The following is a 13872-nucleotide window of genomic DNA, read 5'->3' as shown; positions in this document are numbered from 1 at the left end:
CTCACGTAGGCATTTCTTCCACATACAAAATACACATTTGGAATCACTTGCATTCCCTTCAGGAAATCTTTAGTATAGTACTCTATATTGAAAGCATGTTCACAGTCGACTTCTCCCACGTATACATTTTCATAATACGTTTTGGCTCGGTGAAGACATAGCTTTCCTCTCTGCGTCTTATCTAAAGCTATTGGACCACTACTACCCTTTCTCTTGTGTGCCTTCTCTTCCTCGGTCCAATCTGTTTTCCATTGTCCTGATTTTTTCAAAATCTTTTGTCTCCTGTAATGATCATCCACCTGCCCTATGAACTTCTTCTCGACTTCTGACACTTTGCATGTCAGGTTATTTCTACGGGCATGTGAAGTATCTAAGGTAATCCAAGGAATGAAGAACTTGGCCAGTCTGTCTTCACTCTTCCAGTAGTCCCATTTGTTCATCTGCTTATAATTTGGGACTTCCGGCAACACTGAATCATAGTTGGAGAAATAGTATTCAAAACTATCTCTCTCATAAAATATACTAAGCAATAAGCTACATGTAATGCCATATGTCAGCGGGAGGTGATGGTATCTAATGCCTTCATCTACAGACGCCGGCAACTGCATGCAGACGTAACAGTCCTTAACCTCCATGGCATCCACGTATTCATATAAGAGTTTAGCATAAGCATTTGACCTAAAGTCTCCTTGGGACTCATCTACGTGTAACCTGCGGGCTTCTGCAGCTAATAACGCTTTCTCTTGAATGTTTTCCCTTTTCTCACCAGCAACAGTAGGTGTAAGCGTTTCTACAGATTTCACATCAGTTACCTTCGCCTCTTCCTCATGTCCCTGTACATAAGAAATTGTTACCACTAAAGCTATTAATATTATCACTCCTACTATTAGTGTACCTATTATACATTTAGCTCTGCGGTTCTGGGTGCCGGCTTCCATTTCGTCAGACAATATAGCTCTCTCTTATCTTAGCAAAAAGTTCTTTTCCTCTCGTTCCTTTACAGTCTCTTTTTAATCCTTTTGTCTTTAGAATCCACACAACTGGAAGCTGACAACCTTTTTCGCAAAAGTCCTTTAACAGTTCAATAAAGACAACCCTAGCCCTTCTCCATCAACTCAAGGGAAGTTCCCTAATATTCTCTGCTTCCTGGGCGCTAGGTAATCTTCTTTTTCTGCTCGCTTTATTTACAAAGTCCTTTAACAGTCTACTATCAGGTTTGTGCCTGCAGCTTCGATAGCAAAGTTCAGTATTTCCAAACGAAGATTGTGCTCTTCATGGGCTGTTATCGTTGTACCAAAGTCGGGGAATTGCAATTCTGAAAGAAACATATGTTTTAACTTGCTGAGGCGGGGAGGTCTGGGGAGCATGAATGTTAGTGACCCTTCTTGTTCGACTCCGGGTACCAACAGTCGTATTTCCACGGTGACGATGGGCTCAGAACTGGACACCACCACCGCTCGGATCCTCCCTGTCTCCTGTTTCACAGACATTTGTCGCCAGATATGTCCACTCAGGTGTGGAGTATCTTCTGTTAGGCACACGCACTCTTCTTGACCTTCTTCGGTCCGGTGCTTCAGCGCCCTGAGCACCTTCTTCCGGGTCTGAGTCTTCTGATATCGGAGGAAGGGTTACCTCTGGAGTTGACCTCAGGCTAGAGCTCCTTCTTTGCGGCCAATTAGCTTCTCCACGTGCCCTTCTACTCCTTCTCCTTCTTGTCTGTTCTCGCTCTCTGTCAGACCTGTCAGTGTCTGACTCGTACTCCCAGCTACTTTCTCCTTCTGTAGCGTCGTCTGTTTCGCTGTTGTACTGACCGTCCTCAGCTTGGTCAGACTCGTTCCCTGCTTCCGCTGGCACCTCTTCAGCTTGGCTAGCCCCCTCTATGGCTTCTCGGTCCTCTGCTGGACGTCTATCCGAGAGAGGAGCTGTTTCTTCCCGAGGTGCTGGAACCCTTCGCGTATGTGACGCGTGGATCCAATTGGGCAGGCCTCCCACCTTCACAGCCGTATTCGCAATCAAGATGATCTGGAAGGGCCCACGCCAACGAACATCCAAGCAGCTTCTTCTCACATGTTTTTTCACCAGGACCCAGTCCCCAGGATACAGGTCATGGCACGGGCCCTGGCACGATGGAACCTCGGCAGCCTGCACCTGAAGAGACACAGAATGAATGGCGTCAGACAGCCCCTTACAATAGTCCAGGATCATATCATCTGTGATATTTAACAGTGCAGTAGTTGGGACAGATGGCAGCCTCATTGCTCTCCCCATTAACACCTCATGGGGTGACAACCCCGTTCTTCTGTCTGGGGTACTACGAAGGCTCATGAGGACCAATGGCAGGGCGTCAGGCCAACTCAGGGTCGTTGAGGAGCATACTTTTGCTATTCTGGACTTGATCGTGCCATTGATCTGCTCCACAATTCCTGAGGCTTCTGGTCGGTAACTGCAATGCAACTTCTGATCGATATTCAGAGCTGCACAAATCATCTTCACAAGCTCGCTGTTAAAATGTGTTCCCCTATCTGATTCCAAAAAGGCCGGCACCCCGAAGCGCGGAATGAGTTCCCTAAGCAGTAACTTAGCCACTGTGAGGGTGTCGCACCTACGTGTAGGGTATGCCTCAACCCATCTGGAGAACACACAAACAACCACCAGGACATAGCGGAGGCGGTTGCATCTCGGCATTTCAATGAAATCTATCTGCATTCGATTGAATGGACCTCCAGACCTTCCTATGTGACTCAGTGCAACTGGTGTTCTTTTCCCTACGTTCAGCTGCTGACAGGTCACACAACGCTGGCACACTGCTTCTGCTGCTATTCTAAACTTAGGATTGTACCAAGTCTGTCTAAACACTCTCAGCATAGCATCTCTCCCTAAGTGTACGGGACCATGTATGAGTCTGGCCATTGGACTCACCATCTCATTGGGCAACACTGCTCTGCCGTCTGCTGAGACCCAAAAATGGGACTCACCCATTACACATCCTGCCTTTTCCCATGTTTCTTTTTCAAAATCAGGAGCATTTTCTTGCATGTTTGACAGTTCATCCCAAGTATCAACAGTTTCCAATATCATGGCTAATTCAGTCCTTACATTTATTCCACCCACTTCCACCTCTGTGAAAGAGTACCCTTGCTCCGCGCAATACCGCGCAACTTCATCAGCATATCTATTGCCTTTCGAAACGAAGTCCTCATTTCTGGTATGTGCGGTGCACTTTACAACTGCGATACCTGCTGGGCATTGCAACGCCTCTAACAACAGGCGCACAAACTCTCCATTGCGAATGGGAGAGCCTGAAGAGGTCATGAACCCTCTTTGAGACCATAACTGCCCGTAATCATGAACCACCCCATAACCATATTGGCTGTCGGTGTATATGGTGACTCGAATTTGCTTGCTTGCCAAGCAAGCACGTGTCAAGGCAATAATCTCGGCTACCTGAGCGGAGTGTACTCCTTCCAGGCACCCAGCTTCTACAACTCCAGTAATTGTACAAACAGCGTAAGCTGCTCTCAACTGCCCAACTTCGTCTCTTACACATGAGCCATCGACAAAGAAAATTTCATCTGGGTCGGTCAGTGGCTCATCTACGATGTCGGGTCTGGGTTTGGTGCATAGTTCAGTCACATCGAGGCAGTCATGGTCTGTACATTCATCATCATCCTCGATATCATTTGGGAGTGGCATCAAGGTGGCAGGGTTCAAAACAGAGCATCTCTTGAGGGTCACATTCTCTGCAGCAAGAATAACTTGCTCATAGCGCGTGAGCCTGCTGTTGGTCAGATGCTGTGTTTTGGTCCTGGTCATCAACAGTTCAACAGAATGGGGCACGCACACCTCTAACGGGTGCCCCATGACGATATTTTCACATCTCTCAATGCTGACACCCGTTGCAGCAACGGATTTGAGACATCCGGGCAACGCTGCGGCTACTGGGTCTAAAGTAGCCGAGAAATAAGCAACTGGTCTACGGGCATTCCCATGGATTTGGACTAACACAGACAACGCGCAACCTTCTCTCTCACAACAGTAAAGAAAAAATGGTTTATTGTAATCAGGCATTCCCAATGCCGGAGCACGACACAGGTCCTCTCGCAGCTGTAGGAATGCCATCAAACAGTCTTTGTCCCATGGTACCGGATCGCTCACCTCCTTGTGCGTCAGTTTTTGCAAGGGCTTTGCTTTCAGTGAAAAGTTCGCGATCCACTGTCGGCAATAACCCACCATCCCTAGGAACATCCTGACCTCTCTCTGTGTCTTAGGCGCATTCATTTTCATGATCGCCTCTATCCTGTCTGGTGACACCTTTCGTTTGCCTTTCTCTATTCTGTGTCCCAAGTACTGCACTTCTGTCAGGCAGTACTGCAACTTTCCCGGGGACACCTTGTGCCCATTGGCAGCTAGGTGATTTAACAAAGCAATGGAGTCCTCCCTGCAAGCTTCTTCTGTTTCTGACGCCACGAGGAGATCGTCTATGTACTGGACCAGAACTGACTTCTGGGGCAGCACTAGACTTTCAAGATTTTTCTTCAAAAGCTGGTTAAAGATCGATGGGCTCTCTGTATACCCCTGAGGAATACGACACCATGTTAGGACGCGATTTTCCAGCTTAAATGCGAAAAGAAAATGGCTTTCTTCGTCCAGAGGGATCGAAAAGAAAGCCTGACAAAGATCGATCACAGTGAACCACTCAGCTTGGAATGGAATCTGAAACAGTATCACTGATGGATTCGGTACCACTGGACAACACGAAACGACTATGTTATTAATCTTTCGAAGGTCCTGCACTATCCGAAATTTCCCATTTGGTTTCTGCAGACCCATAATCGGGGAGTTGCATGGACTACCCACGATTTCTTTCAGTATTCCCTGTTTAATCATGGACTCGATCACGGGTTTTATGCCTGCAATCGTTTCTGGAGTCAATTTATATTGGGGTGTTCTTGGGAACTCAGCATGCGGTTTCACTACAATTTTCACTGGGTCCACCCCTTTGACCAATCCTATCTCTTCCCCAGTGAAATCCCATACTTCTGGTGCCACTGTCTCTCTCAAGTCCCAGGGGAGCTCATCTACTGTCAAAGTAGGGTACAGCTCCACGCATATTCTTGAGTTTGCAACTTTGAAATCTGCGTCATCATCATTGGTCAATACCTCCACTCCCTGAGGTGTACAGTATATTGTACAATTCAATTTACACAACAGGTCTCTGCCTAGCAGACACACAGGACTTGAATCGCAAACCACAAACTGGTGCTCATCGCTGTACTTCCCTATTTTCACCTGTACCGGTTCTGTCAATTGGCTGGTTATTCTCCTGTTTGCGACCCCTACCACTTGTATGGTCTCTCCAGACATGGGCAGGTCTGGAACTGCAGCTGATCTGATCGTGGATCTAGTGGCTCCTGTGTCCACCAGAAATGTCGTGGGGCACCCTGCTACTTCTGCTTCAACATAGGGTCCCCTCTGGTCCACCTCCAAGGCTGCCCCGAGGGTGCAGTCTTCTCTTTCCACTCTCTGTCCGGTTAATGGGTCCACATAATAGCACTCTTCTCCTTCTACAAACAGGGGCATTTGTCTATAGGTCTTACCCATAGTCCCTACTCGAGGAGGTTGCGGGAACTGGGCTCGGGGAGGAGCCCCCCCCCCTTTGAGCACCTTTCCCTGGTATGGCGTCACCCCTCTTGTAGGCGCGTTCTGGACCTCTTCCTCCTCTATCTCTTGTTCTCCTATCTCTACATTGTAGGGACACTCGCGTTTCCAATGCCCCACCTCGTTACACTGGTGGCACCTAGTCGTTTTCTTCAAGGCAGCTATGTCTATTCTGGGTCTAAAGGTGGAACTCTCCTCATTGCCCTTGTTCTGACTGTACTGCTTCTTTCCTCCTGTACCTGTTCCTTGCTGCTGTTGCTGCTGTCCCCCCTTCCCTGCTGCCTGCATCTGTACCACCATCAACTTTTCTTTTAGTTTCTTAGCCTTGGAGTCTATCTCATCACAGCAGTACCTGGCATATCTCAGTATTTCGTCTAGGGGTTTACTTTGCCAACAAATCGAGTGTTGCTGAATCATTAAACTAATATCCGGTCTCAGTCCCAGGACGAACTTGGACACGAATTGCCCTATGTCTTTTGGATCCATTACATCCAAGCCGCTATACTGTTTAAACGCCTTCAGCAATCTCTCGTAATATTCGTGGACGGTCTCTTTGGGTTCCTGTCTGGTTCGGTCTATTCTGACCCAATCTATGTCTTGCATTGGCACTTTCTCTTTCAGCCAAGTCATCACTCTCTCGAATTTTGCCATCACAATCTCGGACGGCCCATTAGTCTTAGCATCTCTCTCCGGCTCCGTTGTGGGCCACTCAGCGCTAACCTTGCATGCTGTCCACAGATCTCCTGGTACTACAATGTCGAACAGCGTGTTCAGATCTATCCATAGGACCTTTGAGATTTTTACAAATCTCTCGACTTGCTTGTACCACTCCACTGGGTTTTCCCGCAATTTGGGGAAGGAGGTGGTAAAAGCAGCTAAATCTCCCCTACTCCAAGGGACATGCACATAGTTCCCATTTGCGACTTCACGCAAAGGGTATGCTTCTATTCCCTGCAGCCCTGGTGTCATACCAAGCGTGCTTCTCCTGCCGGTCCCTTTCTTGGACCACCTCTCTTCCCACTTATCTAGTGCCCTCCATGTCCTTATTCCAGTGATCAGTTCCCTTATGTGCGTTTTCAGCCCAATCGTTCTCCTCTCATCTAGGTCTCGATCTGTGTAATGTAGCCTGTGGTTACCCTGTAATGCTTTGGTTCTTGACAGGTCCACCATATATTTGCCTGCTAGTTCGACTAACTTCTCATGGATTGCTCTCGCTTTTCGAGTAATGTCCTTTGCCATATACAGTATTTCATCTTGCTCATACATTTCCATTCTTTCTAAAGGCAGGGTACCATCTATCATGTCATCCAGGTCTGACCTTAAGCTGGCGACATCGAGTCTCTTGGCTTTTATCTCAGCTCGCAATATGTCTTTCGAAGGGGGCTCACTGGTCTCCCTACCATCCCAACTCCGAACTCTACGTTTGGGCTCGGGAGAGTTAATGAGTGCCTTCCCTTGCTCCCATCTCTCCAGGTCCCATGCTCGGCCATCCGATCTTGGAAGGTGATGGAACACGGGCCTGTTACCCCCACTCTTGCTCTGTCCACTCTCTTCTTCTTCTCTCCTTTCACCGTACGCCTCTCTGTTATTTTCCCTCTGGTCGCTACTCTCCCTTTGCCTAGTATCGCTCAGTATCCGATACGATCCTTCCTGGTTCCCCATATTCCCTGGGCTGCGCTCATTTCCGTCATCACAGGGACTATGGTGCGACCTCTCACAACTCCCATTCAGTTCTCTGGTGCCGGGCACACAGTGTGGACACTTAAAGCTGTTTCTGTACTCTTGCGCTCTCCTCTCCTCTTCACTGAGTATTGGGCGCGCCACCCTCCCATTCCCGGGGCCCCCGTTTTCCAGGTCTGTTCTACCTCCACTCCGGGCCCAATGGGTGACCCCCCTACTATCTCTCTCTCTACAGTCCCACTCCGGGCTGCTCTCCCCAGCCCCGCAGTGAGTCCGAGCTCTGCTGTCCTGACTTTCCCTTTCAGCTTCTGCAGCTATGATGCTCTTGTGAGCCTCCACTGCCTCATCCCACTTCTTCATGTACTCATTTAGCTCTTGAAAGGATTTTCGTCCAGTTCCCCTCAGATCCGCTGGCCATCTAGGGCCCCCTGGATCCCCTCCTGGGTCCCCTGCTGTGTGCATCGGGGTGCTCCACTCTCTCGGTATCGGCAGCTGACTTGGGGAATTAATCGTATCGTTCCTCCTTGCCGTCTCTGCTCTTTCTCTGTCCTTCCGTACCCGTTCTTCCCCTCTTGCTCTTTCTTGGTCATATATCGATATTATAGGACCTATGGTAACAGGTACCTGTAGTGCATCTGGTAATCCGTAGGATGTGGCGCACTCCGTTTCCGGCGCTCTTTGTACCACAAACCTCCCGACTACCTGTTGCACCTGACTAGGCTGGGACAGCTCTTTCTTTGCCTCAGGATCCCACTCTGAACTGGGAAGCGGTCTATGCTCTCCTGCATTGCCCCCCTTTTCTCCTTCACTATGCTCGACCTCTCCCCCTGCTCTGTTGTACGGGGGTGGCCTGTCTGTCAATAATCTGTTTATCAGGCTGTCCTCTGTTTCGCTCTCATCATCTTCTTCTAGGGGGCTTTTATTTCCGGGCACCTCTAACACTGGGTACAGTTTATTTACTTCCATGTTATGCACTCTCCATCTTTTAGCATCCGCATCCCACCTGGCATCCTGCACTGCCCTTACCGATCGTTTCACCCTTTCTTGTCGTCTGTTCATATTCTTTTCATGCGCTGCCCTAATCCATGCATCAAGAGCTTCAAACTGGGTCGGTCTAGGCAAGGGTCTCATTGAGGTCATGACTGATTTTAATCGATGTAACACCTCTAATCTGAACGTCCCGTACTTCGGGAACGTCAGTTCCTCATTTCCTTCAGTAATCTTACTCCACTCTGATATCCAAAGGATCGTATGCAACCCAACATTTACTGCCATGTAACGAGCCGGCGTACCCTCCGGCGGGGCTTCTTCCCCTTCATACGATCCCCGCTTCTCTTTTTTAAACACCGCTCTCAGCCATTTAAAACACTTCATAATTATACGCACAATATCCAGCCTCGCTACTCTGTTTACTTCCTGATGACAATCCACCAATCCTGTCGCGGCTTTGCTAACTTGGCCTATCGCAGCGCGGTCTTTCTCCGGTCGGCCAATCACGTCGCGACACTTTCTGACGTCTTTGCTAGCTGGCCTATCACAGCGCGGTCTTTCTCCTGTCGGCCAATCACGTCGCGACTCTTTCTGACGTCACTTTTCTCCGCTTCGCAGCAGCACCCCTCCTTTCTCAACTCGTCTCCCGGTCATGCATGCGTCCCATTCATACACCGAAAAATGACTACTTCCGACCAAGCGGTCACTTCCCTCGACTGTACGTCCACAGTCTATATGTAATTGTCAACACAACTGACGAAATGTCTATCGTCTCTCTGATAGGTTGCTTACACACACAGTAACTTCCGACCAGCGTCCGTTACTCACGCACTCACTCTTACGTTCCCCCTATCTCGGTCTTTCGGGTGATCAATGGTACCTCATGACCCCCTTCACACTAGTTAACAATTACTCTGGGTGTCCGATACACCCGAACCACTTAAGCTCTCCTTGAACTTAAGATTTCCACCGGTTGCGCGCGCTCACAACCTGTTCCACAGTCACTCTACAGACATTCAACTCCGCCAAACATTACAACATAGATACAATACAAAAACACCGCAATCTAACACGCATGACCCTTTATACTCACTCTCGACCGATACTGCTGCTTTTTCTGTCTCACGTCATCCGGATCTTCTTCGGCGGGCGGTTCTTCCGATCATCGATTTCTAGGGGCCTTGGGGTAAGCTAACCTGGCCTAGGTCACCGTCCTCAAGAAGGCAACCATCCTCTATAGCTACCAACTGGAAGGGCGAGATTTTGATCGATACCTTATCACTATTGATCCAAACCTCGGTCTGGTCGACTGAACCTTTGTTGCCTGTCTTTGAGGAAGAAAGTGCATCTATTAGCAAGTTAGTTCACCCAATAAAGGACTCTGCTCCCAAAGATCACAAACAACTTCTAGCTTTCAAAAGTTTATTGTAAAGATATGATAAGCTGCAAATACAGGCATCTCAGAATGAGATTCACGAGATACACAGGTCCAACTACATACATGTGCTCTCTGAAAGCCCTCAGACGAGCAACGGAAATTACTAACACAAGTTCTAAGAATAATAAAGCTATCAGCATTGACGCATATCTCTCCTTCATTTAAGTTGGAGGAAAACACACAGGTTAGGCTGTCCCTACCCTGCTCTAGATGGTATCCCTACTTAACCAAATCCCAACCTAACAAAGGTGTCAGCAGTAAATGACCCCCAAGGGAAGTCACTCACTCTAAGTCTCTTGGTGAAAACCTATAGTTCTCCAGTCATGACCCCTCTCTGCCTACCCATCCGCTCTCTAAAGGGTCCTCAGGTATCTGCTCTAACTCCACCCAGGGGTGCTGTCCCTAATACAAAACAGTCAACAACATTTGAGACGCCCCTTGTGAGACGCCCCTCACGTGGTGTAGCTTCTGGCTTTTTCCATGCTGCTTTGTATTGGGCCTCATACGTTGGAGTTGACCTTGCTTCTCAGACTCTTCTCCGGCCCGCTGATACCCCTTAAACATTCCGGAACCCTCCTCCATGTCTGGGCCGTCTACTGAACAGACCTCTATTCATTCATTTATAATTGGATCCCCCCTTTTCCCTTGCAGACAGACATCTGCAGCCAAGAACCCAACTCTCATAGACTTCCAAAAAGGTTTGCAACATTTCTCGGCCCAGACATGTACGTGTAAATCAATGTTAAAACATTTCAGGCCTACAGCATTTCTCATAATGATTATAGCATTCAACTTCTTCATTAATTAAGCATGTTAATACTCTTATTCTATTAATCAGTAAACACATCTATAAATCATGGCTCATTAATGCAATGACCAAAACATTAGTTCAATCTATGTCGTGAAAAGAAACACCTTCCCCTTCCCTTCTAGCTCTGGCCCTGAGGCCTACCACATTCTGCGTTTAACCACATGCCATCTTACATTTTAGCAGCTTACACGACATGGATTCAGGAATAATCACATCTAATAAAATCATATAGTGTCACACATTTCTGTATTAGTTCCACTTCTACTTAAATCTCTACATTAGCTATACATTCAGAATATAATTGCAGATACTACTAGCACTCATGGCATTTCTCCTCATGATTTGTGCTTAATACAGGTAAGTGTGATGCACTCATACATTTAGGTCAGTTTGCGCTCTCTCAATATCATGAGTGAGATGACCCCGCCTACCTGTCCAGATCAAACATCTGAACTGATGACTGTGGTGCCTGATCAAGGTGCCCCTCAACTACCTCATACAACCCAATCTGGCCAACCAGTGCGAGCGCCCTTGACTACTCATTGAGGAACTATGATGCTAATGCTGTCTGTACTTTTTATTTAACAAAGGGGGGATATAGTGTCTTGAGATGATGAGTGCTAGGACTCTTGTGATTCTGGGCGGACTCTAAACAGGAATTATTTAATCTGCTGAGAAGTGTTATGGTATGCTTATAAAAGTTATGACGAAATGTGTTGAGTGTGTGGTTGTGTGTTGAATAATAAAGACGTGTATTGCAAAGCTCTGTGTGCAGCGTATTTCATTTGTATGCTCCCAGGCTAGGGAGAATGCTATAACCACCAGAACAGGATATACACCTATCCCTCGGTCACGAAACAAGATTATTATGTGACAAATGTGAGATTACTTATTCTCTGAAGTTCATAGAGGATCATTTATATTCTATCATGGGATTGGTATACCATGAAAAGTGTCTCAGTCAGATGGATTACCTGATAATGACTTGAATAGCAGGTTAAAAGAGAGAGGGGAGGTGAAGGCTGCATTCTTAAAGTAAATTACACATGATTTATGTAAATCAGATTTGATTTGAGAAAAAGTTAAAGTAAGATGCTCCTCCAGTGATTTGTGCTCCACACTGCAAATTGACGATTGGATGCATGATCGGAGACCATCAGCAAAGAAAACCCACAGTGTGATCTCTAATACCAGCATTGATTACCCCAGAGCCCTTGCCATAGGGTGAATTTTTAGTCGCAGCTGCGGAAAGCAGTTCTTATGCAATTTCAAACATATTTTGTTTATTAATAGAATCATAGAATCATAGACTCTAGGATAGAAATCTGGATTTTATTAAGGGCCCTCTCTTAGTTGCTATATCCTAACTCACAGTTGTCCTTGCCAGTAGTTTGCTTTGCCAGGTCAAGATGCAATCATGGAGCTTGAATGCCATCTGGCAATTCCAGTTTTGGTCAGGCCACGGTATCCAAATAGAAGTTACTTTTCATGTGCATATACAAATAGACAGAGCCATAGGCACATTTCGGAGGAGCCTAGATTATTTTCCCCCTGCTAAATCTAGGTTTTTGCCTGCAATGAAGCAACACTGTAACTGACATTGGAGGAACACCAGCGCAACATTAATAAAAGAACATTTTAGACATGTATGCATTAGCTCAGATTTCCTGTTCTTTGGCATTGCTTTTACTATTTGCAAAAGTACATTGTGGTGCAGTTTTAGCTTCAGTGGCGATTTTCTAGGGGTTAGCTTTGCAATATTAGTTAGGAGCGGCTAGGCGGTCTTTTTGCTTCTAGGTCTCTAGCCAGCCTTCTACAAATGCTATAAAATGGGTTTGGTCAGATTGTGTCAATCACACTAAATGGTTATCACCTTGTAATTTTACAACAGTGTGTCGTACAGAATATGCTGCACCTGAAACAATAGGTGTGTTTGAAGCAGAACAGAGCTCTATGGGGTTCTTACGCACATTTTAAAATAGGAAATCACTTTAAATACCAGCAGTGATTGCACCTTAGGCTCACATGTTGCCAAAACATCAGCGATGCCCTTGCCAAGTGCAGTGACCTTGAGCACACTCAACGATAGCTTAGTAGCTATTCTTTCAGTATTTAAGAATGTGTTTTTTCTTGATTGAAAATAGAATATTTGTTACCATTATTCATGCCCCATATTTTATCTGTGCTGTCTTTTCAATTGATCTTTCCCACACTGAGGTCGCTGTTATAGAACATATATCAATACATCCGACAACAAAAAGAAAGCAGACCCTTTCAAGCCCACGGCAAAGCACGAGAGCACCTCCTTAAGAAGACAATGCTTCTAATTACTGAAAATAATGTTTTTCTGCAAAGCGAATTATGAGGTATTGCACAAGGCAGATTTTCACTGCTTGGATGATTACACTTGGAGGACACATTTCTGAGATACATTCCGCCATACAAAGTCAGCCCCAAACACTCTCCTATCAGCCAGCCCTGATGGGTGACTAATTTCAGCTAGTCAGCGTTACTGCCCATCACTACCAGTTTCCTTCTATGGCCCGCTATTAAGGGCAACACATTTTTCTTTGAGTTCCATATACTTAAATGTATTAAAGACATTTCTCAAATAAGTATTACTGATAATGCACCAACAATTTTCAACAAACAGTTCATGACTCAAAAACTCTCCCAACTTCAAACAACCTGGGAAATACTTGAACATTTTAAAACACCCTTGTCTAAAATCAAACAAATTCTGCTTCTGAACCATTTCTCTATAAAACTTTAAATCTGACCAAATTAATCCACAGCAGATTCTATAAAGTATATAGAACGCCTTAAATGATCAAACATAAACTTCCTAAATATATACTACATTCTTTTTGCATATTTTAAGCTGCTAACTCCCTTCCACTAACAGTTCGGATCAAAATAAAGCCCAGGCAGTTTTTGCACCCAAAGGGAACACCCACACTAGGAAAATACCTATAAAAATCTTTTTGAACTTGCACACGTAGAACTCACTGTAACGTTTCACGCGCCATAAAGACATTTATAAACATCTCCTCTAAAGAAGGGTTTTCCCAACGGTATGCACTTCAAATTTAATAATTCAGTTGATTTTTGTAGTATGGCGTAAGAAAATATTATTTGTTTACCCTTACTACATTTAACACTTTTATATACATGTTTTCATTATATTACTTAACTTGTGAAAATACTTTACCAACAGTAAAAGAGTAAGTGGAATTGTTGGTACTGTTACAATTTATTTAAATTCAACATGAGATGCACAAGGAAAGTTAAACAA

Source organism: Lissotriton helveticus, chromosome 2_1, assembly GCF_964261635.1.
Source record: "Lissotriton helveticus chromosome 2_1, aLisHel1.1, whole genome shotgun sequence".
NCBI classification, from domain to species: domain Eukaryota; kingdom Metazoa; phylum Chordata; class Amphibia; order Caudata; family Salamandridae; genus Lissotriton; species Lissotriton helveticus.
The sequence above is the reverse complement of the archived record's forward strand: the minus strand, read 5'-3'. Positions refer to the sequence as shown.